Source organism: Cervus elaphus, chromosome 24, assembly GCF_910594005.1.
Source record: "Cervus elaphus chromosome 24, mCerEla1.1, whole genome shotgun sequence".
Taxonomy (NCBI): Eukaryota; Metazoa; Chordata; class Mammalia; order Artiodactyla; family Cervidae; genus Cervus; species Cervus elaphus.
Genome location: NC_057838.1, coordinates 51,528,206 through 51,556,039, shown reverse-complemented (window position 1 = coordinate 51,556,039; position 27,834 = coordinate 51,528,206). Strand labels below are relative to the sequence as shown.

Genomic DNA, 27,834 nt, shown 5'->3' with positions numbered 1-27,834 from the left:
TTTCTCCCCTTTGTCCTCAGAATTATTAGAGCATAATGTAACTCTTTTACAAGCCTTAGGAAAATATTATTGGAATGCATGGCAAAGATGCGGAGAGGAAATGGAACTAGAGGGAAAAAAAAACCAAGTTTTTTAGAAATGGAAAATCAATTACTGCTTTTAATAACAGTAGTAATAGCTTTTGTACTAAGAAAAGAAAAATTGCTCAGAGACAAAATAGATGTTCGATATTACAGTACACTAATGAGTACATTTACATATAATTTTCTGAAATTTATGTCCAAGACTAACTGCAAGCAGAATTTAGTATCAATGTGAGTTTACAGAATCCATTCATTTTTCCTCTAATCATATTGAATATTTAAGGTGCTTGATTAGTCTCAATTATTTCTCTTCTGGAGCCAACAGAGAACCTGACAGCTTTCAAAGTGATGGATTAGTGGGGCATTTCCCACCAATGGGCAAACATTCCTGGCTGTCACAGCAGGAAGAAAAACAATGAGAAAGTTTGTTTGAATTCACATGCAGGCCACTGGATAAAATCTGCAAAAAGCAGGAAGAAGGCCAGTCTTGTCAAAAGGCTACTACAAAAAAGAGAAAGAGCAGAGACCTAAACTCAGTTGGACTTTGCTTCCTCTTCATTTCATGGCAGCCTGGAGAGAAGCCTCTGACAGAGAACCATCTCTCACTGCCCCTGAAAAGATTAAAAGAGTCCGGGCCCTAGCAAATCTCCTGTACCAGGACTGAGAAGCAGAAAAGGAAACACAACTAATTTTCAGGACCCTGCTTCCTTGCTCAGGTTTCCTGAAGCATAATAAAACAGAGAAGCTGCTGTCTCCAGGGTTTCACTCCCAGCTGTGCTCCACAAGTTGGAAAAAACAAGAAAGGACAAGTTAAGTACTCACACCAACCTGCTTCTCCTGCTGCTGTCCTTCCAAACAATTCTAAGGGAGGCTGTGATCCCTTCTCCAAAAGGCTTTAAGAAGAAGATATACTCCTGACCGGACAAGGAGATTTAGGTGAATTCCCGGCTGAATGCAGAATGAGAAACAAAACGCTTTCTTAAGATGCAGAATCCTTGATGCATTATATTCTACTGTCTGCTGAAAAGCATCATCATATCCATAATTAAATGTTCAAAATCTGCCTTGATGATCCATATAAAGTTCAATTTGATCAGTTCATCCATTCAGGTGCTGAAAACAGGTAGTCATTCTTATGCATGTCCTTTCCATCCTCCCTATATTAGCTTCCTAGGGCTGCTATAACAAAATACCTCAAACTGAATGACTTAAACGAAAGAAATGTACTATCTTACAGTTCTAGAGATGATTAGTCGATAGGGTCATGCTGCCTCTAAGACTCTGGGTAGAATCCTTTCTGCCTCTTCTTAGCTTCTAGTACGGGCCATCAATCCTTGGCATTTCTTAGTTTGTAATTCCATCACTTTAACCTCGGCATCTGTCATCACAGTCTCCTCTAAGGTGTCTGTGTATCTGTGTCTCTTTTCCTCTTCTTATGAGAATACCAGTTACACTCTAATAAGGGCCCATCCTGTTCCACTAGGGTATTCTTAACTACTTACATCTGCATTGATCTTGTCTCCATGAAGGTCACATTCTGAGGCAATGGGGTTAGGATTTCAAATATCTTTTAGGGGGACACCATTCAACCCATATACTCTTACCACTAAGTCATGTGGAGGTAGCCAGACTACCTCCACACTGTCTCTCAAATCTGTCTGCTTCTTTCTCTCTCTACCACTACCCTGAATCCCAGATCATCATCTCACTGGAACTTCCTAAATCCCAACCTTGTTTTGCACTGCTCCAGTCCATTCTCCAAAATACTTATTTAATGAAATGTATCTTACACACAAAAATGTAAATGAATTATAATGAGTTTTCACAGAGTACACATGTAACCACTCCCAAATCAAGAAATAGAATGTTACCAGCACCCTAGAAACACACTTCATATCCTCTCCCAATTTATTCATCTGTTATATTGTTACAGTTGTTCAGTTGCTAAGTTGTGCCTGACTCTGCAACCTTATGGAGTACAGCACATCAAGTTCCTGTGTCCTTCACTATCTCTGGAGTTTGCTCAGATTCATGTCCATTGAGTCAGTGACACTATCTAAACATAACATCCTCTGCCACCCTCTTCTCTTTTTGCCTTGTAACCTTCCCATTATCAGGGTCTTTTCTAATGAGCTGGCTCTTCAAATCAGGAGGCCAAAGTATTGGAGTTTCAGCTTCAGCATCAGTTCCTCCAATGAATATTCAGGACTGATTTCCTTTAGGATTGACTGGTTTGATCTCCTTGCTGTCCAAGGGACTCTCAAGAGTTTTCTTCAGCACCACAATTCGAAAGCATTGATTCTTCAGGACTTAGCCTTCTTTATGGTCCAGCTCTCACACCTGCACATAACTACTGGAAAAACCATAGCTTTGACTAGATGGACCTTTGTTGGCAAAGTGATGTCTCTGTTTTTTAATATACTGTCTAGGTTTGTCATAGCTTTTCTTCCAAGAAGCAAGCAACTTTTAATTTCATGGCTGCAATCACTATTTGCAGTGATTTTGAAGCCCAAGAAAATAAAATCTGTCACTGTTTCCACTGTTTCCCCATCTATTTGCCATGAAATTATGGGACCAGCTGCCACGATTTTAGCTTTTTGAATGATGAGTTTTAAAGCCAGTTTTTTCACTCTTCTCTTTCACCCTCATCAAGAGGCTCTTTAGTCCCTCTTCATTTTCTGCCATTAGAGTAGTATAATCTGAGCATTTTCCCATGCGCTTACTTGTCATTAACAAACATAATTTGGTTTGTCTTATTACTAACCTGTAAGAGTTTTTTATGCATGTGGATAAGTACTTTATCAGATATTATTTGCAAATATTTCATCCCATTTTGTTGCTTATCTTTTCATTTTCTTAGTAGCATATTTTAAAGCATTCAGCTTTCAAACTTCATGATGCCCAATTTATCTTTTCTTTTCTTTTAGAGATCTTAGTTTTACTGTTATATTTATGAAATCTTTGACTAACCTAATTTCATAAAAACTTTCTTCCATGTTTTCTTCTAGATTTTTTTTTTACAGTTTTAGTGTTTATGTTTTTATCTGCAATGTATTTCAAGTTAATTTTGTACACAGTACAGGGTAACTTTGGATAAATGTTAGTCACTCAGTCGTGTCCAGCTCGTTGTGATCCCATGGAGGAGCTCACCAGGCTCCTCTGTCCATGGAATTCTCCAGACAAGAATACTGGAGTGGGTTGCCATTCCCTTCTCCAGGATCCTCTCTACCCAGGGATCGAACCCAGGTCTCCGGCATTGCAGACAGATTCCTTACCATCTGAGTCACCAGGGAAGCCATAATTCTGGATATAGATACATGATTGTTCTGAGATTCCTGGGTGGCACTAGTGATACAGAACCTGCCTGCCAATGCAGGAGACATAAGAACTGTGGGTTTGATTTCTGGATCAGGAAGATCTCCTGGAGGAGGCCATGGAAACCCATTCCAGTATTCTTGAGGGAGAATCCCATGGACAGAGGAGCTGGGTGGGCTACAGTCCACAGAGTCACAAAGAGTCAGACACAACTGAAGCAACTTAACATGCATGCACGCGTGCATATGATTGTTCAACTTCATATATTGGGAAATATAATTTCATCATAGTTTATAGTCCTCTTTATATGTTGCTGGATTGATTTAAAATAGTATCTTTTAAAAATTCCATTCTATAATTCCTTTTTGCAGATATACATATATACAATAGTTTTTTCATATGACTTTGTATCCAGCAAAGTTGCTAAATTCATTTGTTAAATTTATACTATATAATTATATCTTCTGAAAATTATATAATTTTATTGCTTTGTCTCTCATCCTTATATATTTTATTTCTTTTCCTAGCCTCACAGCATTCACTTGGACCTCCTATATCAGACTGAACAGAAGTGGTGTTATCACCCTTAATTCATACCTAACTACAGAATAAGGATCTCAGTATTTCACTTAAGCCTGATGATGCTCACTCTGTGTTTTCTAAATATTCTTCCCTTAAGGATGTTTACTTATATTCTGAATTTGCGAAAAGTTTTTGTCAAGATTAGATGTTGAATTTCTATTAAGATGATCATATGGTTTTTCCTTGTTAGCATTATTTGGTATTTTAATGTTACCCAACCTCTCATTCCTGTAATAAATACAGCTTTGTCATACCATAATACCTTTTTTATATACTGTTGAGTCTTCTATTACACTGTTTTGGATTTGTGTATCCTTAGGACTGCCAAAACCTCTGCTCAACTTCCCTACTTCTTAGCAGGGATTTTCTATTAGGCCTTTTAGACTCTCGTAACTTGACCATTTACAAATCCACAAATGCTTCAAAAAGAAAAAGAGTGAGACTCCTGAGGTCACTGCAGTATACTTCCTTTCTGCAGTATTTTGGCCCCTCAAGTCCTGGATACCTTAGCAGCTCTTCAATGCCTTTAAATAAATATTTTCTCTTCATTTCGCCTAGCCTTCTGTATGTTCTACAGGAGGGTTGCTGGCTCCTCTATCATTCCCAGGAGAAATCCACCATACCATATTGTTCCTCTCCTGTGAATTTCCTAAAGGCTAGCCCATTGTGTTTATGATAAAATCCATATTCCTTACTATGGCCTATAAGATCCTAAATGATTCAGTTCTAGCCTTCCTCTCCATCCATCTCTTATCACTGATTCCCTTGTTCACTCCTCTCCTCTCCAGAGGTTCTTTTCCTCTAACCTCACCATGTTCATTCCCAAATCAATACCTGTGCATTTGTTCTTCCCATTTCCTGGAACATTCTGTGTCTGATCTTTTCATAGCTGCCTCATTTTTATCATTCTGTCTCAGTTCCAATGTCACCTCCTCAAAGAGGTCTTCTCAGGACAATTTATCTAATCTGGTACCCTGACTGCCTAATCTCTGGCCTCATCAAACAAGATAACCTACAAAAAAGAAGGGATAGTATAATTAAGCCAACTAAAATAGAGTATTAAATTTCCAAAACTACAGAATTATCCCATTTCCATATTCAACATAAAGAAACCAATAAACCAGGGAATACAACATCTTTGGGCAGAATTACATTTCTACACTACAGTGCAAAACTTAAGAGTATCATCTTTCTTTGAAGCATGACAAACCTAGACTGAAATCATTTCTCCATCACTTTCCAGAAGCATGACTTCAAGCAATGCTATTTGCCTCAGCTTCCCAAAGTATGAAACAAGGATAAAGATAGTGTCCACTTAACAGTATTATTGTAATCACATAGCAAATGCTATTTTTGTGTGAAAAATGCTTAATTTTTGGTTGGGTAGAAATTTCTGTATAAACAAGGGTTGTCATGATGCTCGTGATGATAATGATGATGAAAACAATAAGGCACTATAGCATATGGTAAAATACTAATTTCCCATCAAACACACACATAATTAAAAACTATACTAATTGCCACCAAGTAGACATCACTTGCATTAACAAATTTGGTAAAGAATTAATTTCTTTGATTTCTGTATTGTCATTAACTTTGATGGCAAGAAAACTAGACGAACCCTAAAGTCTATTCAATAACAAGAGGAACTTCCTGGAAAAATGCTGCAGTAGCTCACAAAATTGAAGGAAGAATCAAATAACCAAGTTTTTTGAAGAACAGGAATCAAGGTAGCTCAAGAGAAACGGGAGGCAGAAACTTAAAGACCTCCCTCTAGAGCACTGCCATTTAAGTGACTGAAATAGCATCAAAACCTATCTTTTGCTCTCAGTTCAAAATTCCAAATTCTCAGAAGAGAGAATCTGATTGGCATAACCAGGTCAGATGCCTACTCTGAGACCAATCATCTCTTTCCCACGTATCGGGGTCAAACATCACAGTCTCAGCTGCTGAAAACCTACTCTGTATGTCACCAGACACCCTTCAAAGAAGAGTTTTGTTTTGGAGCCAGAAAGTCATCCCAAGAAGTACTACTACAACTGTAGGGACCCTATCTAAGATAAGCTTTCTCTAAAATAAGCCATTTTATTCTTCTCCTTGCCCATCCAGAACACTAGTGTCCAAGTTATGCACCATTAGCTGCTTAGGAGGGAGTTAATTACAAATTAAATATAATTGAATTGTTGGATCTGCTTTCAAGTCTTCTAAATAGAATAACAACATGCTACCTTGTAGAGTTAATTTTGCAGATCAAAGCTGAGTCCCTTGCTTCCTATGATGACAAGCCTTTGTGGAATTTAAAAAGTGTAAAGGTACACTTTAAAGAAATGTCATGGTGCCAGTCAACAAAATTTCTGAGAAAATATATTGGAAATTCTATTCCGTAGGAGCCATCAAAGAAAGTTTGCAAGAGAAGAGAAGATATTCACTCGATGCCATGAAGAGCTTCATATTTTGCAGTCATCCAAAATCATTTTAAAAAAAAATCCCTAATTTCAAAATTCCTCTCTATTCTTCTAACACAAAAAGTTAGCCACCCAAAAGGCTGAGAAAGAACTGCAATATATAATGTATGCATTCTACACCAAAAGGCAGCCTTATCCTGCTTTACCTGCCAGGAAAACATCAAGGAAACTGCAGGTTTGGCTAGGACAGAAAGAGCTGAAATGTATTATAAATGCCAGCACTGGTTACGAGTCATGAAATTGGGGAATATCAGCAACAGTGGAAGGAAAACTAGGCTGGGATGGAGATAGGGTGATGGTTCCCATGTGTAATATAATTGGCATCAAAGTATTTGCCCCCCAATCACTATTACATTATTATTTTCTTGGAGGAATGTTTATTGAACCAATAGCTCACAGACAACTTTTTTTTTTGGGGGGGGTGGCGCAGTGGATAATTACTTTACAATATTATGATGGTTTCTGCCATACATCAACATGAATCAGCATTAGGTACACACATGTCCCCTCTCTATTGGGAGCTTCCCTTGTGGCTCAGCTGGTAAAGAATCCACCAGCAATGCGGGAGACCTGGGTTCGATCCCTGGGTTGGGAAGATCCCCTGCAGAAGGGAAAGGCTACTCACTCCAAAATTCTGGCTTGGAGAATTCTATGGATTACAGTCCATGGGGTTACAAAGAGTTGGACATTACTGAGCAACTTTCACTTCACTTCACTTCCTGTTTCAAGAGACACCTCCCACCTCCCACCTCCGTTCCCATCCCACCCCTCTAGGTTGTCACAGAGCACTGGCTTTTTTACACATGATAATGTATAAGTTTCAGTGCTATTCTTCCAAATCATACCACCCTCTCCTCCAGCCACTGTGTCCAAAATGTCAGGGTCTCCTTTGCTGCCCTAAAAGTAGGATCATCAGTAAATATATAGGGGGGGGGGTATGGGGGTGTGTGTGTGTGAGTGGAGATTCTATATATATATATTCTATATATATATACACGGTGTCTATCTTTATCTTTCTGACTTACTTCACTCTCTATAATAGGCTCTACATTCACCCACCTCATTAAAATTTTATTCAGGGCTGGCTGACACAGAACTTGCTAAGGGACATTTCTGTGGAGATCCAGTGGTTGGGAATCTGCTTACCAATGAAGTGACACAGGTTTGAGCCACGGTCTGGGAAGATTTCACATGCCACAGAACAACTAAGCCACAAGGAAGCCACTGCAATGAGCAGCCCGAGTACCAAAAACTAGAGAGTAGGCCCCGCTCACTGCAACTAGAGAAAGCCTGAGAGAAGCAATGAAGACCCAGCACAGCCATAAATAAATAAACAAAATGAATAGTGCTTAAAAAAAGAACCTGCTACAGAAAGGTAGACAGTGTGGTGAGAAAGGCTCTTGGGTCTGACTACTGGGTGCATTCCCTAGCTCACTGATTTATGAGGTGTATAAAGCTTTGAAGGTTACTTTAACTTTGGAGCCTCAGTTCCTTCATGTAAAGTGAGGATTGTAGTTTGATCTACAACTTCTTCAGACTGTTGTGAGTCAACAACCGTAAAAGGCTTATCATGGTTCTGCCACATGGTAAACGCTTTATGAATATTTATTGCTATTCCCTTTCTTTCATCTTTTAATAGATATTTGCCAGACTCATTTCTTTAGACTTTGTCTTTAACACTCCTGAAAAGCTTCATTAAAAACACAGATAGTCTGAGTCATTTAATTTTTATTTGGCCAATCGGGGCATGAAAACAGAACAAAACTATCATTATCTGCATCATTTTAAAGGAAAGAAAGAAAAAAATAAATAAATAAAGGAAAGAAAGGCCATTTGAATCACACACACACACACACACACACACACACACACTCACCAAATGAGATGAAGCACATAACCGCAGAATAAAAGACAATTCATTGCTACAGACAGAGAAGATACCAGAGGTCCCGTGAATTGGCCCTGGAGCACTGCCATATAAATACCCTACGTGCCAGCCTAAAGTCAATAAACAAGTCAACAGTGAGGGACATGCTCATGTCCCTCTGCTCTGACTCAAGCTACTCCTCAGGAGTACCTTCCCTACTTTCTTTTCTTTTTTTATTATCATTGTTTTTTCGGTTTGAAGGTTTTTTGTTTGTCTTTTGCCTCACGGCACTGAGCAGCTTGCGGTATATGAGTTCCCCAACCAGGCCCTGCCAGTGAAAGCCCATAATCCTAATCACTAGCCACCAGGGAACTCTCTGCCCACTTTCTACCTGTTTACCATGCTTCTCTTTTTCTGAGCCCCAGAACTTCCCGGAGAGCTACCTCATCCTCTCAGCTGGAAGCTTTCAGTGCTGCCCCTTAATTCCAGTATCCAGTCTGTTTCTGGTTCTCCGATGGCACTGACCATTGCCTACTTTGCAGTTTTAAAATGTGGGTATTTTATCCATCCACAACACATAAGGATTAAATCAAGGAGTAGATCCAGAGCTCATAGTACCTAATGGCGTTATGAACATTAATATGCAACAGACACAGACTTGTAGACGGAAGTGGGTTCTGACAGGCAGGAGTGTGCATATTCAAAAGCACACTCAGGAAACTCAACATCTGTTCACTAACTGATCAACGGATGAAAATATAATCAAAATGTGGTATACATACAGTGGAATATTATTCATTCTTAAAAAGGAAAAAAATTCTGACACATGTCACAACATGAATGAACCATGGAGACATCATGCTAGGTGAAATAAGCTAGTCACAAAAGGATCAATGTTGTATGTTTCCACTTACATGAGGTTCCTAGGAATAGTCAAATTTATAGCAGAGGAAAGTTCAATGGTAGTTGCAGGGCTGCAGGGAGAGGGCAACAGGAAATTATTGCTTAATGGATACAGAGTTTCAGATGAGGAAGATAAAATTCTGGAGAGAGATGGTGGTGATAGCTACACAACAATGTCAATGTACTTAATATCATAGAACTATATACTTAAAACTGGCTAAAATGGTAAAGTTTATGTTCATATATGTATATTTTTTTAGCACAGTAAACATTTTTAAATTTTTTTTAATTTTTAAAGCCAAATAATCAGAAAAATAGGAAAAGGAGTACATCAAGGCTGTATTGTCACTATGCTTATTTAACTTCTATGCAGAGTACATCATGAGAAACACTGGACTGGATGAAGCACAAGTTGGAAACAAGATTGCTGGGAGAAATATCAATTACCTCAGATATGCAGATGACACCACCCTTATGGCAGAAAGTGAAGAAGAACTAAAGAGCCTCTTGATGAAAGTGAAAGAGGAGAGTGAAAAAGGTGGCTTACAGCTCAACATTCAGAAAACAAAGATCTCGGCATCCGGTCCCATCACTGCATGGCAAATAGATGGAGAAACAGTGGAAACAGTGGCAGTCTTTAGTTTTGGGGCTCCAAAATCATTGCAGATGGTGATTGCAGTCATGAAATTAAAAGACGCTTGCTCCTTGGTAGAAAAGTTAAGACCAACACAGACAGCATATTAAAAAGCAGAGACATTACTTTGCCAACAAAGGTCCGTTTAGTCAAGGCTATGGTTCTTCCAGTAGTCATGTATGGATGTGAGAGTTGGACTATAAAGAAAGCTGAGCACCAAAGAATTGATGCTTTTGAACTGTGATGCTGGAGAAGATTCTTGAGAGTCCCTTGGACTGCAAGGAGATCCAACCAGTCCATCCTAAAGGAAATCAGTCCTGAATGTTCATTGGAAGGACTGATGTTGGAGCTGAAACTCCAATACTTTGACCACCTGATGCGAAGAACTGACTCATTTGAAAAGACCCTGATGCTGGGAAAGATTGAAGGCGGGAGGAGAAGGGGATGACAGAGGATGAGATGATTGGTTGGCATTACCGACTCAATGGACATGAGTTTGAGTAAACTCCAGGAGTGGTGATGAAAAGGGAGACCTGGCGTGCTATGGTCCATGGGGTTGCAAAAAGTTGGACATGACTGAGCGACTGAACTGAATCAGAAAAACACAGAAGGAACATTTCTACTCAGACTATTTTAACTCTGGGGCAAGGAGAAATGAGAAGGGAGATTATAACAGCAATAGTCAGTTCAAAGAGGCATCATGCATTAAGAGGCCCACTCTTGTTCTATCAGTCCCAAGTCATGCCCATGTAACCAATGGGCAAAAGAAGCTACAAATAAAGAGATTTCAGTCTGACAAAAAAAAAGAACTCGCAACAGCACTGTCCAAGGATAAAATGGGTTGCTTTAATAAGTAAGGAGTTCCACTTCACTGGAAATACTGAAGTAAAAATAGAATAGTCCCTTGGCAAAAATCTTTGGAGAAGCCAGCATCAGGTGAAGGTTGGACTAACACAGTCACTCCTAAAAGGCAATTAAAACTTTGATGACAATCCACAATGAAGTATTCATACACTGGTGGCAAAATGACAACACCAAAGGCAAAATTATGACTTTTTGGAAAGCTAAATATATTTGATCATTTTAATTCTCAGATTATGCCTTTGACTTTTAAGTATTAAAATTAAAAATAAATAAATAAATAAATAAAATTAAATAAAATAAATAGTCTCAGGGACTTCCCTGATGGTCCAGTGGTTAGGACTCTGCTTTCACACTGCAGGGGTTGTGGATTCCTGATCCCTGATAGGGAAACTAAGATCCCACAAGCTGTGCAGCAAGACTAAAAAAAATAAATAATTAATCAATTAATTAATAGGCAAAAGAAAATAACCATTTTCTTCTAAAAGAACAGTGAGTGATATTTTTTTTTCACTTATATTCTTTTACTGAGCAAAACTAGGAGCTGACAAAGTGCTTGGAAATGCCTATCCAAATTCACCACAGAGAATGCCACAGGCCTCTCAATGGATAAGTACACTTGACTGTGCAGGTGTGCTCAGGAGAAAACATATATATACATGTGGCTATGAGTGTCTGTTGTACAGAGATAAAGTGGGGGACAGGGAGAAGGAATATGACAGAATGGATATGGGCAACAACAATCATAAGAGGAAACAGGATAACAAATATTTATAATTACATGTAAGAACCATTTAATGATTAAAAAAAAGTAAATAAAATTTGAACTCCACTACTATTGGTATCTACCATCAGCAACAATGATTCGTCTCTGGGTATTTCTTTCTTCCTCCCTGCTTTCATTTGGTCACTCATTTTTAAATCAACAGGGGAAAAAATGTGAAGGTACCATGTTATTTTATTGTCAGGAACCAAATGAGTTAAAATACATGGATGACATCACTCCATACCAAAACCCCAGAGCTTTTTGTTTCTGCTATTTATGCTTTCTCTTGCAACATCTCCATTCGCATCCTGCTGAAAACACTTCTCTTTCTGTCACTCACAATCTGTCAAGGCAGCATTATCTTCTGTGGTTTAAAACAGAAATTCCATTTAACTCGCTGGCTGATAAAGACATTTCATTCACATCCCTTAACTAACAATAATTATTCTAATTTACCACATGAAGGCAAGGGGGGAAAAAGCATTTATGTTTTGCAGCCTGTTTTGCATCATGGAACACACAGAAGAGAAATGGTCTCCTCTTAGGATTAAAAAATAACTTATTAAGTCAAAAATGGACCTAAAAGGAATGTATGCTTTCAGTGTTTTCTCTTTTTCATTTCAATTAGTGTAGTGGTTAGGAGTTTGGATTCTCAAATCATACTTGGGTCCAAATCCTGGCTTTGCCACTTATGTGACCTTTGGCAAGACAATGTAACCTTTCTAAATCTCATTTTCCTCCTCTGTAAAATGGAAGCATGTGTCAATATCTACCTCATAAGATTAAATTAGATGGCCAGTAAATGTTAGCTGCTGTTACTCCCTCCTTCTTCTCGTTTGACTCAGAGTCCTCACCATCACCACCATCATCAAATCAACAGATTAGTTAAGATTCTTTGGTGACAAGTAACACAAATTACCCTGTATAACTTTAGCAAAATAGAAAAGAAATTTACTCCTTGTGTGCATAATTGCTCCTAAAATTCAAAGGAAAACTAAATGAAAGTTAGAAACAACAGGAACAAGGATCCCACGAACTAATAGTTAGTTAGTTCTTCAGGCTAATACTATCAGGAAGAATCAGTTGCAGCAAACATTTTATATCCTGGGATCGATGTACTCAAAACAGAGATCTGCCTTGGTTACATGACCACCTCTTGGCCAGAGGAGGATAAGGTGTTTGCCTGACAGTCCCATTAACATTGCATACCTTGGGGGGAGGCTATCCCCAAGGGAAAATCCACATGTCATAGTTCAAAGGAGGGTATGGATTCTCAGCAGCTACACACACCAGATGCCTACCTCATCCCAAGAACTTACCTCATTAAGCTCACTTAAGGTTGCACAGCCTCCTGCCTTTACCAGCCTGCTTTAATATATGTCAGTTGCTGAAACTCATTTTAAGGAAAATAACAATGTGCCAGAGCGCTAAAGTACACATGTCCCTGCTTGTCAGAAAAAAATTATTTTATTGAAAACTTTCCTATTCAAATTTCCAGGAAATTCACTGCTTGTAATATGGTCAACTTGTATTACTCCATGTGAGCAATTATGCACACATGGAGTAAATTTCTTTTCTATTTTGATACAGTTAGGCAGGACAATTTGTGTTGCTTGTCACCAAAGAATCTTAACTAACCTCTTAAGCATTTAGCAATCAATGACTTGTCCTGTTAAAAGGCACAAAAGCACCCACTGAAAAACATCCTCTGAAGATGACTCAGAAAAGTAGTAGTTCACCTACAAAGAAATTATTTTATTCTTTATGCTTAGTAAGGTGACATTTGGGTCTCCCTGGTGGATCCGTGGTAAAGAATCCACCTGCCAATGCAGGAGATGGATGTTCGATCCCCTGGAGAAGGAAATGGCAACCCACTCTAGTATCTTTGCCTGGGAAACCCCATGGACAGAGGAGCCTGGTGGGCTACAGTTCTTGGGGTCTGAAACAGTTGGACATGAGTTAGCAACTAAACAATAACAAAGGTGAGATTTATGCTAAGAAATTAGACTCAGAAGCAAGATTTTGTTTTGATAACATTTTTGTCAATGATGGTATTTTAGTGAGAAAGGATTAACAATAAAAAGCAGTGATGTAGTAAAAATAATAATAAACAGTAAAGAAATACATGACCTACAGTCCCATTTAAATTTTCTTCCAGCTTACTAGCTGAACAAATCCAAAACAACAAAAATATTCAGAGTCTGATTAATTTGGAGCTCCAAACAACTAAGTAGTTTAGTGAAAACATTTCTTATGAAGTTCAGGGCTCTGGAGACACACGGAACTGAGAAAAATCCCAGCTTCACCCTCAGCACCTATGTGACTCCAGGTGATTTACTAATCTACCCAAGCATCTCAGCCTCGCTCACCTATAAGAAAAAATTTAAAGACTGACGGGATGTTTTGAGGACTTAATGAGATAATGCATGGAAGGTGCCTGACACTTTACCTGGGACATTACAAGCTAGCCGGGATAAATGTTAATATTTATATGTATAGGGCACGGGGAGAAGAGAAAGATAAACAGTACCCAAGAGATAGTGATTTTATTCCCCAGAGTACAGTTGGCAATGCTGGATGCATCTATGGCTGTCACAACCTGGGAGTTAGGCGTTAGGGGGTTCTTCTGGCATCCAATATGTAGAGTCCAAAGATAAAGCTAAGAATTCTAGAATGCACAGGACAGACCTCCCACAATAGAACTATCCGAAACAAAATGTCAGTAATGCCAAGGTTAAGAAACCAGAGAGAGAAGGAAAGTGAGAAGCAACGTGATCTAATGAAGACTCTGGAACGGATTTGCAAGGGGAGGTACATTCAGTGCAAAGGCAGGAGAGTGGATCAGAGTAGCAGATTTAAAACTAGATGAACTGAGCTTCTGCCCCACGTAAACTTTTGAGTAACTGCTCAGAATCTCAGGATTCTCATGCGTAAAATAGGAATTAAACCACCTACTTCAAAAGGTCGTGAGCAGTTATGATATTCACCCTTGACCAACCCATTAAGGATGTTCACTATTTAACCAATAGGATTACACCAATGTATGTATGCACTAACTAGCAATCCTAATTGTTAGATTTGTTGCTGTTTTTAGTCACTAAGTTGTGTTGGACTCCCTGACAGGCTCCTCTGTCCATGGAATTCTCCAGGCAATAATACTGGAGTGGGTTGCCATTCCCTTTCTGCAGGGGATCTTCCCAATGCAGGGATCAAACCGGGACTCCCTCATTAGCAGGAGGATTCTCTACCACTAAGCCACCAGGGAAGCCCACAATTGTTAGGTACTTAACAAGAAATGGTTACTACTATACTTGTTACATGGTAGGCAACAGCTAGGTTGGAAGTCTGGCTTAGCTACCTTGGAAATACTTGGAAGGCTTTGTTAACCTCAGCAAGACTCAGTTTCATATTATAAAGATATCAATAATCAGACTTGACTGGGATCCTCAAAAACTCTGAAATGTTGAAAAGCATTATATGTGTGTGTGCTTTTATCTGAAGAGGATCTAAAACTGGGTTAGAGGGTGTACATTTTTTGAAAGAAAGTAATAACTAGAACTTCTGAAGACATCATTATACTGTGAAAGAGTATCTTGGAGTTTAAGAACTCAGATGTGGGAGTTTGAATTCTGCCTCTGTCAGTTACTGGCTGTACAATCTTAGAGACTGACTAAACTATAACGTATCTCACCTATGAAATTAGGATGCTCCTGCCTCTGTACTAAGTCACTTCAGTCACGTCTGACTCTTTCGCAACCCTATAGGCTGTAGTCCACCAGGCTCCTCTGTCAATGGTAAGCATACTGGTTTGGGTTGCCATTCCCTCCTCCAGGGGATCTTCCCAGTAGTGTCTGCCTAAAATTGATCTTGTAAAGAACAAAATGAGACAATCCCACAAATTTGGCAGAGCACCCAGCACATAGTACATACTCACTAAGAATTAGCTTCATGATAACGGTTTTTACATAAACTGTTCCATGCCCAGATGATAGTAGATGGCTTAAGCCTGCTCTGACTCAATATAACGTACGGTATCAGGAAAATTGCAGCAATTCTCTAATTATATCATCCATCTACTTCCAACTCAGCCAGAGGAGTCACTGATTCGGATGCACCATCTCTATAGCAATATCTCTACAACATCAGAAAGTGAAGAGGAGAAATAGCTATGAATCTGACTACAAAAGACCACAAAAGTTCTTTTTACAACTGAAAGCTTCATTCAAATGTCCTCCCTCTGATAAGTGTTCACAAACTCCCCTGGGATTTCCATAAACACAACGACCTACTTGGTTTTTCATTATTCTGGGACAATTCTAAGCCTGACTCACATACATATAGAATACAGACTCCACAGGAACTTTTATCTATATCCTTCATTCCTCCTGGGACGTAGCATACAAGACTTTTTGCCCAGCTAACCTGAATAATGCCAAACCCTTTGACTGTGTGGACCACAACAAACTCTGGAAAATTCTTAAAGAGATGGTAATACCAGACCACCTGACCTGCCTCTTGAGAAATCTGTATGCAGGTCAGGAAGCAACAGTTAGAACTTAACATGGAACAGGCTGGTTCCAAATAGGGAAAGGAGTATGTCAAGGCTGTATATTGTCACCCTGCTTATTTAAATTATATGCAGAGAACATCATGAGAAATGCTGGTCTGGATGAAGCACAAGCTGGAATCAAGATTGCTGGGAGAAATATCAATAACCTCAGATATGCAGATGACACCACCCTTATGGCAGAAAGTGAAGAAGAACTAAAGAGCCTCTTGACGAAAGTGAAAGAGGAGTGAAAAAGTTGGCTTAAAGCTCAACATTCAGAAAACGAAGATCATGGCATCTGGTCCCATCACTTCATGGCAGATAGATGGGGAAACAGTGGAAACAGTGGCTGACTTTATTTTTTGGGGCTCCAAAATCACTGCAGATGGTGACTGCAGCCATGAAATTAAAAGACGCTTGCTCCTTGGTAGAAAAGTTAAGACCAACACAGACAGCATATTAAAAAGCAGAGACATTACTTTGCCAACAAAGATCCATCTAGTGAAGGCTATAGTTTTTCCAGTCGTCATGTATGGATGTGAGAGTTGGACTATAAAGAAAGCTGAGCGCCAAAGAATTGATGCTTTTGAACTGTGGTGCTGGAGAAGATTCTTGAGAGTCCCTTGGACTGCAAGGAGATCCAACCAGTCCATCCTAAAGGAAATCAGTCCGGAATGTTCATTGGAAGGACTGATGTTGAAGCTGAAACTCCAATACTTTGGCTACCTGATGCGAAGAACTGACTCCTTGGAAAAGACCCTGATGCTGGGAAAGACTGAAGGTAGGAGGAGAAGGGGATGACAGAGGATGAGATGGTGGGATGGCATCACTGACTCAATGCACATGAGTTTGAGTGAACTCCCGGAATTGGTGATGGACAGGGAGGCCTGGCATGCTGCAGTCCATGAGGTTGCAAAGAGTCGGACATGACTGAGCGACTGAACTGAACTGAACCTGAATAAACCGGGGCTGCCTTGAAGCCTGCCTCTGCCCAACAATATCCAGGAAGAATGATTCTAGGAATTTGCCAGTACATTACACAGAAAAACAGCCTAAATTCCTTCCTTATCCATCTATTTCCCCTTCCTTCAAGCAGTTGCTTTAAAAAACAAAAAAACTCGGTCCCTTGTTCTACCCCACCCCACCCCCAGCTCTCCTCAGTGCCAAACTGCTTCCATCCAGCCACATGTTTACTGTCTTTATGACACCCATCCCCTCTCTTCAGGGTATAACTACTGCAAGGCAGAGATTGGTCTGAATGCCCTTTTCTCTTTTGAAGCAATTCCCTGGAATTCTGGGTAATAAGCCCTCCATCTCATTTCACAAGGAAACCCACCACAAGACAGCTTTCCATCCTTGGCTAAATGCCATTTAACCTTCTTCCTGGAACTGCGAGTAGATGACCCCCTAAGCTCTTCTTACCCCCAGAACAGTATTAAGAATCAAAGGCCTCATCTGCTACTGTCTACCTGACTTGCAGGGCAAAGTCAGTATTAATCAGGGGTGCCCTTTTTGCTACTGACAGACAAAGTAGATGCGCTCATAAGCAAGAGTTTCTTGCCAAACCCTCAGGGCTTTAAATCTTTTCCAAATAAACTGCAATTTGTAAAGAAACCCCCTAAATGATGTTGCACAAGGAAGTTAAAGCAGGCACAGAAGGATGGAGTAACATTTCACCATCTGCCTGTGATAATAATAATGCCTCCGCTTTGCAGAAATTTCTAATTGATTGTGAGACAGAAGCACAAAGATCCTGCCATAATCTAACAAAGATTATTCCTAAATTATACCTTTGCAGAGGACGAGCACTTAGGTCAGTGCTCCTAAGAACCAATTTTGAGCATATGAACTTTCCGGTGGCAGAATGACAGGAGCCCTGGGACACAGTTGGGCAAGATGGAGCCAATTCGCTTTATTATGGTTGCTCGAAGCAATGTCAAGCTGGGGCCCCATAGAGAACTGAGGGGTAGGGAATGAGTTTGGGACAGTGTTCCCCACTAGTGGCATAGACATGCCTTAAAGCCCTGTGGATACACATTTGTCTGGGTTTCCTGTGGAGGAAGCCTGGGCTGCTCTACTCTCTACAGTATTGAGCTAGGAGGCTGTATTTCAGGAAAGTCATGCTTTTCTACAATGGCAGAGCTCAGGCCTGAACTGAAGGGCTTGAGAAGAGCAAGCTGGAAAAAGAAGCTTTGATTTCACAATTTTCTTAAACTTCCTTTCCACAGGAACGACCCAGCCAAGCATTGCTGGCCCACAGCAAATGGAAATTAATGACTTAGCTTACTGCCTCTTGCCCAGGTCACCACAATCAAAGGACCACTGGTTATTACACAGTTAAATTACAACCTGATTTTTAAAAAGTTACTACATATTTTTTATATGGACAATATATCTTACATAAATGCAATATATTTATATACACATAGTGTCCATATGTACTGGAGAAGGAAATGGCAACCCAGTATTCTTACCTGGAAAATCCAGATTCATGAACAGAGGAGTCTGGCAGGCTACAGTTCATGGGGTCGCAAAGAGTCAGACACGACTGAGCGGTAACTGAGCACACACATAGTTCATATGTACTTTTATATGCATTTATGTTAGGATCCTTTGTCCTAATATTAAAGCTGGGAGGAAAACATCTTTTCACCTTTTTCTTTAAGTGACAAGGAGTTAAATATCCCTCTATTGGTGACTGATCATAAACAGTTCCACTCTACTCACAGGGAAAACTAATTTCTAATATGTACATTAGATTTATATTTCATTATTCTTATTCTTTAATTTTAAAACATGAAACAGCATTGCCTTATTTTCATTATATATATTATTTTATATTTTATTATTGAGGAGAAGGGGGCAGTGGAGGATGAGATGGTTGGACAGGATCACTGACTAAATGGACATGAGTCTGAGCAAGCTCTGGGAGATAGTGAAGGACAGGGAAGCCTGGTGTGCTGCAGTTCATGGGGTTGCAAAGAGTCAGACAAGACTTAGCAACTGAACAACAAATATACTTATATCTTGTTACCATATGCAGCATCAGTATACTATTACTCTATGGCAAATGATGCTGGTTTTCTATCCATAGTGGGGGGTTCACAAAATCTGTTTTGAATATATTAATTTAAGTAAACAGAAGTGAGTAAATTTAAAGAAAAAACATTTTAATAATAACCATCACCGTAGTCTACAGTCTGGATGCAAAGCAAAAGAGTGTGGGGATTGCTTTCCCTTAACTCCAGCTCCTCCTACTCTACCAACCACCCATTTTTTCCTCAAAAGCATGAGTTTAGGTGTGAAGGTAATGAAACTCTCCTTTCCTCTACCTTGACACTCACTTGGGATCCTCATAAGCAGCTCTTCAACATATTTAGGAAAGATAATCTGAGCTGAGAAGGTTAGGTTTTTTCATACCAGAAATTAGCAGGAAAAAAAAAAATGATAATGAAACAATCCAAAGGCCCTTCCAGACTCACACAATTTGGGGGTTTTAAGGGCAAAAAAGCAGCCATTTATTATTATACAGATACCATTATTTACCGTATGGAAAGCAAGATTTCCTATATGGAGAAAGTTTCATGTTTTCTTTTTAGCTTTGGAACCACCCTATTTATGGGTGATTCAGACTTAGGCTAAGTCTGACCTTAAGTCTGAATTTCCTCACCTAACAAATGAGGGCCTACTTCCCAAAGGAAAGAATGAGTATTGGGCACTTAACCCAGGGTCAGGCACACAGATGTGCTCAAGGAGAGTTATTATTACTACTATAATTATCAACAATGTTCATTAAACCACATAGCTATAGTGATGATTATTCTAACAGGAGCTTTCCACTTTCAAAAAAGTGCAAGTACCTTAGTAATCATTTACCGTTAATTCTGGGCCACAGTAAAACTTTAGCTTTTTCAGGCAATTCATTTAGCATTTTTCATTCAACACATACTTCCTTATATATAAGCCACAGTTCTAGACACTGGGGAAACAGCACTGAACAATGAACACTAAAGTCCTTGCCCTGTGGCTGCCATTCTGGAGGGGAGAGAAACAATACAGCTAATAGTTCAGTTCAGTCGCTCAGTCGTGTCTGACTCTGCAACTCCATGAATTGCAGCACACCAGGCCTCCCTGTCCATCACCAACTCCCGGAGTTTACCCAAACTCATGCCCATCGAGTCGGTGATGCCATCCAGCCATTTCATCCTCTGTCATCCCCTTCTCCTCCTGCCCCCAATTCCTCCCAGCATCAGGGTCTTTTCCAATGAGTCAACTCTTCGCATGAGGTGGCCCAAGTATTGGACTTTCAGCTTCAGCATCAGTCCTTCCAATGAACACCCAGGACTGATCTCCTTTAGGATGGACTGGTTGGATCTCCTTGCAGTCCAAGGGACTCTCAAGAGTCTTCTCCAACACCACAGTTCAAAAGCATCAATTTTTTGGTGCTCAGGTTTCTTCACAGTCCAACTCTCACATCCATACATGACCACTGGAAAAACCAGAGCCTTGACCAGACAGACCTTTGTTGGCAAAGTAATGTCTCTGCTTTTTAATATGCTGTCTGTGTTGGTCTTAACTTTTCTACCAAGGAGCAAGCGTCTTTTAATTTCATGGCTGCAGTCACCATCTGCAGTGATTTTGGAGCCCCAAAAAAATAAAGTCTGACACTGTTTCCACTGTCCCCATCTATTTCCCATGAAGTAATGGGACTAGAGGCCATGATCTTATTTTTCTGAATGTTAAGCTGTAAGCCAACTTTTTCACTCTCCTCTTTCACTTTCATCAAGAGGCTTTTTAGTTCCTCTCACTTTCTGCCATAAGGGTGATGTCATCTGCATATCTGAGGTTATTGATATTTCTCCCAGCAATCTTGATTCCAGCTTGTGCTTCTTCCAGGCCAGCATTTCTCATGATGTACTCTGCATATAAGTTAAATAAGCAGGGTGACAATATGCAGCCTTGATGTACTCTTTTCCTATTTGGAACCAGTCTGTTGTTCCATGTCCAGTTCTAACTGTTGCTTCCTGACCTGCATACAAGTTTCTCAAGAGGCAAGTCAGGTGGTCAGGTATGCCCGTCTCCTTCAGAATTTTCCACAGTTTATTGTGATCCACACAGTCAAAGGCTTTGGCGTAGTCAATAAAGCAGAAAGAGATGTTTTTCTAGAACTCTCTTCCTTTTTCGATGATCCAGCAGATATTGGAAATTTGATCTCTGGTTCCTCTGCCTTTTCTAAAACCAGCTTGAACATCTGGAAGTTCACGGCTCACGTATGGCCGAAGCCTGGCTTGGAGAATTTTGAGCATTACTTTACTAGTGTGTGTATGAGTGCAATTGTGCGGTAGTTTGAGCATTCTTTGGGATTGCCTTTCTTAGGGATTGGAATGAAAACAGACCTTTTCCAGTCCTGTGGCCACTGCTGAGTTTTCCAAATTTGCTGGCATATTGAGTACAGCACTTTCACAGCATCATCTTTCAGGATTTGAAATAGCTCAACTGGAATTCCATCACATCCACTAGCTTTGTTCATAGTGATGCTTTCTAAGGCCCACTTGACTTCACATTCCAAGACGTCTGGCTCTAGGTGAGTGATCACAAAATTGTGATTATCTGGGTCATGAAGATCTTTTTTGTACAGTTGTTCTGTGTGTTCTTGCCACCTCTTCTTAATATCTTCTGCTTCTGTTAGGTCCATACCATTTCTGTCCTTTATTGAGCCCATCCTTGCATGAAATGTTCCCTTGGTATCTCTAATTTTCTTGAAGAGATCTCTAGTCTTTCCCATTCTGTGTTTTCCTCTATTTCTTTGCATTAATCACTGAGGAAGGCTTTCTTATCTCTCCTGGCTATTCTTTGGAACTCTGCATTCAAATGCAGCTAATACAAATGCAGCTAATAAGGGAATACTAATTGCAGTAGATCTAGCAGTGAGGAATGCTAGAGAAGAAAGAAAATGGATTTTGATCTGGCAAAGGCCTTGCCCATTAAAACAAAGGCCCTGTCTCTTCTGGAGTACTTGGATTTTACATCAGGTAACTCAAGACCCTTAGATAGTAAAATCTGATATTTGGGCTAATAGTCCTCTTGGCGTGATTTCAGAGGCAAGCGCTCAAACAGTAAGAAGGAAAAGTATTTCCTCTGCATACTTGTTGACATCTAAAAGCAAGGGGAAAGGGACTTCCCTGGTGGTCCAGTGGTTAAGAATCTGTCCTGCAGTGTAGGGGATGTGGGTTCCATCCCTGGTCGGGGGACGAAGATCCCTTATGCTGCAGAGCAACTGAGCACACGAGTCACAGCTGGAGAGTCTGCACACCAAAACAAAAGGATCCCGCATGGATGCATGAAGACTGTGCGGCAACTAAGACCTGAGTCAGCCAAATAAATAAATACTTTTTAAATAAAATAAAAATAAAAACAAGGAGACAGGTGGGGAAAAAAACAGTGTTTTCTGTAGCTGGACTATCAAATACTGAGCACGTATGGGATGCCACTCCTAGTCCCTGGAGTGGAAAATATTATCAAGTTTCCTCTTCCCTGCTGAGCCTAGAACCAGCTTCACAAATTTTCTCAGCACAGTTCTCAAGGCAACCACCATCAGTGATTCAAGCTAGCATAAGAGATGAAATCTGTGTGTCATCATGAGTTTGAAGTAAGGTTTAAACGCAAATACATTTTCAGAAAGGTAGCATACTGATATAAAAATCACATGAAGTAGCAAATGACTAGTCCTCTCCCAACAGCACATCTCATCAGGGGTGGGAAATAGTTAAGAAGAAATGCTGTAAGTGTATAAGGGTTTCGAAGGATGCACACCGAGGAGGAGAGGACATCTTTTACAATCCCACCCACATTCTTTTCTGAACGGGTGTCACAGGCATTTTCACACAGCCTGTGATTTGAAGGAACCACCTCCATTAGCGTACCTCTGTCTTTCACACAGACACCTAGTTGAGCCCACAAATTATAGTGCTCCCAAATGGCAGCTCTGTTCTTCCAGGTATACAGGCCAAACACCCTGGAGCTCATCAGCACATCCTTTCTGCCTGACCTTCAGGAGATTAACAAAATCCAATCATTTCTCGCCAACTCCACCTCTACCTCCCAAATCAAGCCACCACCATGTCTTGGCTGGATGCCTGCAATAATTCTCTAACAGTCTCAGCTTCTGCGTGTGCTCATGCACTGTCTCTTTTCACTCAAAAGCCTCCCAAAACCTAAGTCAGACTGCAACTCTGGTCAAAAACAGCCTGTACCTGCTCATCTCACCCAGAGTAAAACCCTATGAGGCCCTTGCTGTTGCGGTCCCCAGCCATCTCTCCTGGCTCTTCTCCAGTGCTCCCACCCGCCCCCCCACCCCGACCTTGCGCTCTTCCTTCCAGCCTGACATGCCTCCGAGTTTTCCTCCAATAGGTGTGGCATGTTTCTACCTCAAGAGTTTTCCACTTGCTGCTTCCTCTGCCGAGGATACCTTTCTTCTGGGGAGCCATGTGGCTGCTCCCTTAAGACAGTCACGTCTGGCCCTGAGATGCACTCACAGATGCACTGCACTACCTAACAAAGCACACAGACCAGCCCCCACCTCCACCCTGTCACTCTACCCTGCTGGATAATTCTTCATGGCACTCTCCCTACCCGAAATCATCTCATCACCTTACCTCTCTCCCTCCTTCCCTCCCTCCCTCCCTCTTTCCTTCCTGTAATCACTATCTGTCCCCCAACAGAATAGAAGCTAGATCAGAATGAGGACATGCTCTACTCTTGTTCATTTCTGTGCCTAGAATAGGGTCAAGCCCAGAGCGGGCGCTCCAATTGTTTTGATTAAAACTCAATCATGGCAGAGAAGCGGCCCCACGATGCAGAAGGAAGAAACTGCTGCATCTACAAAATGCAACTGCTTTGCTTGAGTGGCTTGAGCTCGAGCTCCCATAACAATGGGTGATAGAGGTCTAAGCACATAATGATAGTGCTGGGGTGACAGGAAGTGAAAGACTTTTACTCTTGAAAGAAAGCCAGATTTGATCATATGGTAGATTTGCTCAATGGCATTTAGGTGTTATGGCTATAAAGCAATATTCTTATTTCTTAAACTCTTTTCTAAGAAAAAATAAATAAAACAGAAAACCTTTGATCTGCCAGTCTGAAATTGCACTCCTGAAACAAAACATTTTACACTCAATTTTTGATAACACAAGGTTTATTAAAAGGTAGCTATTATGTTACTGCAGAATAAATTGTATACATGCAAAGATTAAGCATGCTGTCAAAAGGTTTCCTCATTGAAAGTGATAGCTACTCCTAAGCCAGTGATGGTTTTGAGCATTTCATTTACCCAGTTTAACCTGTAAAAGAAATTGGTTACACCAGGCTAGCTCAAGGCAGGCAGTAGGAGCCAATGGAAACAACTTGGAATTTGGAGTTTGAAATCTGACTCTGTCACTCACCAGTCTGACTGAATCTTAATCTTTTCATCCATAAAGCACTGATCACTGGAAATACTTACCTTGCCCACTGTACCTTTCACTACCTTAAGGTATGCTTTTGGAGGGTCACCCAAGATAGGACTGTGGGTTGGGGACCCCATGCATTTGGTTCGCCAGGATGAGCAGAGCACCTGCCACATGACAGGCACCTATATGCAGAAGAGAACAGAGTATCAGCAGTTAAGCAACTTGCTCCAAGTCCCCAGTTATCAGGTGCCAGAGTCAAGATCTGATTATCTGACTCCAAGTCCATGCTCTTCACCCGTATGTACTGAATACTATGCGGTACATTCATGTAAATTTATCACTGAATATGTGCTCAGTAATTTTGGTGCTTCTCTTTTTGCTCAAGGAAGGGCTGCTTTAGCACTCTATCAGCCTTAATTTTTTCCCCAAAAAAGAAAATCTATGCCTGGGAATAAAGGGAAGTCTAACAATGAGACAAGAACGCAGTCAGGCAAAGGTAAGCAGGCCTCATTTCAAGTTGCTTGTTGTTGTTTTTTTTTTTAATATTCTTCTACACCTTGTTTATTTTTTAATTACTTATTTTATTTTTGGCTGTGCTGAATCTCTGTTGCTGTGCACAGGTTTTCTCTAGTTGTGGTGCACTGGCTTCTTACTGCTGTGGCTTCTCTTGCTGTGGAACACAGGCTTTCATGTGCAAAGCTTCATAGTTGCGGCCAGTGGGCTCTAGAGCACCAGCTCAATAGTTGTGGTGCATGGGCTTAGCTGCCCTGTGGCATGTGGAATCTTCCCGGACCAGAGACTGGACCCGTGTCCCTTGCATTGGCAGGCAGATTCTTAACCATGGACCACCATGGAAGTCCTCATTTCAAATTCTAATTCCTCACACTGGCCTTTCCGGCATTCCTCCAGTGAGTGGCCGAACTATGTTGCCATAACCTGGAAGGCAGTTCTGCCATCAGGAAGGCCAATGAGAACATTCTGACAACTCACTGGTCAGTAACCCAAGAACTATTAAAATCTCTTTTCAGTTTCTCTCTTTTCAGGGCAAATATGTCTACTTCAATAATTATAACCATTAGCTGGCCTGATTCACAAGCAGTTCCTAATTAAATAGGACTATTGAACACTGTGAGATATGAAATCTCTTGCTGCTAAATTTCACACAGGCCAAAAGCAATGAGAATCTGTTTAGATATCCGCAGTGCTTTATATTTGGGGACCAGCGGTTATGAGACACTGAAACCAATCATCATTAAGACATCCCTGTCTTGGCTGCCAGAGAATAAAGGTCCCCACACAGAGCTACCTGCCTAGACTAATGGTCAAGAGGCTGATGAGGCATTAATGAGTCTATGAATCAAAATTTACCAAACAAACAATGCCCCCATAGGCCTTGGTTTCTAGTTATTTCTGTTTGACTGTGTCTTGGAACTAACTGTGAAACAAGATGACTGCATTTAGATGTCTTCATTAGTGGCCTATCCTTAAACAGTTCTTTCAACCAACCATCCCAACCTCATTTCTTTCTCAGAAAAATAAATAAAGAGGTTCCAAGTTATACTCCAGTATTCTTGTTTGGAGGATCCCATGAGCAGAGAAGCCTGGCAGGCTGCAGCCCATGGGGTCACAAAGAGTTGGACATGACTGAGAGATACAAGGTTATATTAAACACAAGGGTTATATTAAAAAAAAAAAATCCAGATACTAACAAAAGGCAACTGTATTAACTCCTTTGCACTAAATGTATTTGTTTCTGTGATTCTTTCTCTGGGAAATCTTAAGTGTATATTGTCAGGAACTACCAACTAGTCAACCCTAACTATGTATTAGGCACCACGCTGGGAGCTTTGCATATGTCAACTGAGTTACAGAGCCTCAGGTGGCTCAAGAAAGCCTTCTGTGCCTGGTCACTTCCTTGCTGTGTGTTCTCACAGCACCACGTGCCTCTCTGTCACTAGTGAAAGTGAAAATGTTAGTTGCTCAGTCGTGTCTGACTTTTTGCGACCCCACAGACTGTAGCCCACCAGGCTCCTCTGTCTATGAAATTCTCCAGGCCAAGCAAGAATACTGGAGTGGGTTGCCATTCCCTTCCCCAAGGGATTTTCCTGATCCAGGGATCTAACCCAGGTCTTCCACATTGCAGGCAGATTCTTGACTGTCTGAGCCACCAGGGAAGCAAGCGTATCATAAACTCCTTTGTGTGATTATTTTACATCTCTCTCTTGAACTGAACTATAAGTTCACCAACACTGTGTTTATTTTTGTTTCCTGTTACAACCCCAGCTTCAAACACAGCACCGAGCACACAGCTGGTGTTCAGTAAATATCTGACAAACAAGTGATGGAAGCACATAAAGGCTATGACACCTCCCAGGTTGATAGAGCTGGTAGGTAGCAGAGTCGGGATTTGAATTCAGCCTCCAGAGACTAGCACATGGTCTCTCTCTGGGCTGGGCAGGCTTTTGCATCAAAACACATCAAACAAGGAACAAATAAGAGCAACTATTACTATCACCACAGTCTATACAAACATAAGAAGGCAAAAGGTTTCTCTATGGCTATTGAGGTATATTACAGACTCACTATAGAATGAACAGGCTTCCCAGGTGGCATAGTTGTTAAAGAATCAGCCTGCTAACACAGGAGACATAAGTTCAATCCTTGGGTTGGGAAAATTCCCTGGAGAACGAAATGGCAACCACTCCAGTTTTCTTGCTGGGATAAACTCATGAGCAGAGCGGGCTGGTGTGCTACAGTCCATAGGGTCACAGAGTTGGATGTGACTGAGTCCGAAGCATGAACGAATAGAATAACATTAGTGAGCATAAGAGTAAATTAGAAAAGTTTTAAGAGTACAGTAAAATCATGACCAATCTTTCCTTAGGGTCTCTCTTCACTTCCTATTTATGTTGATTCAAGTTTATTATTATTATTAATATTATTATAACTGAACACGTAGGACCCAAAGGATGTTGACCAGTGGAAAATGCCAAATTCTTAGTTCTCCAACAAGCAAACCTAACTGACAATAATTTTCTTACTTGGCTCATAGGAGAAAATAAAAGTGCATCCCTGAGCTGGTGTCTGGCACATGATAAGGATGCTATTATTGTTGATACCATTTATTCTTATGAATATTTGTTCTCTTGTGACTATTGGCAGCTAGGAGCCTGAGCTTTGGAGTTAGTCAGATGTGGACACAGAAACTCATGTTACTGTGAGGCACTGGCCAAGTTATGTAACCTCAAAATTTCCTCACCCATAAAATAAAGATGATAACGCTATCTATTTTTGCAAGTGCTTGGCATAGAATCTGGCAAAGATCGGTACCACCAATGGTACCTATTTTCATCATCTTCCTC

General features: G+C 40.5%; 1 protein-coding gene across 11 annotated transcripts in view; it reads right to left on the bottom strand.

Annotated features, from left to right (window-relative positions):
• FHIT (fragile histidine triad diadenosine triphosphatase) overlaps positions 1-27,834 on the bottom strand; it is a 1,484,422-nt gene that overhangs the window by 1,323,701 nt on the left and 132,887 nt on the right. Inside the window, exon 1 of one of the 11 annotated variants that reach the window (XM_043886322.1) lies at positions 912-1,031. The exons of the other annotated variants lie outside the window; for them this stretch is intronic. The gene's annotated coding sequence lies outside the window, so the exon portion shown is untranslated. Of the gene's footprint in view, positions 1-911; positions 1,032-27,834 lie in introns of those variants that run through there. 11 annotated transcript variants of the gene reach the window in all.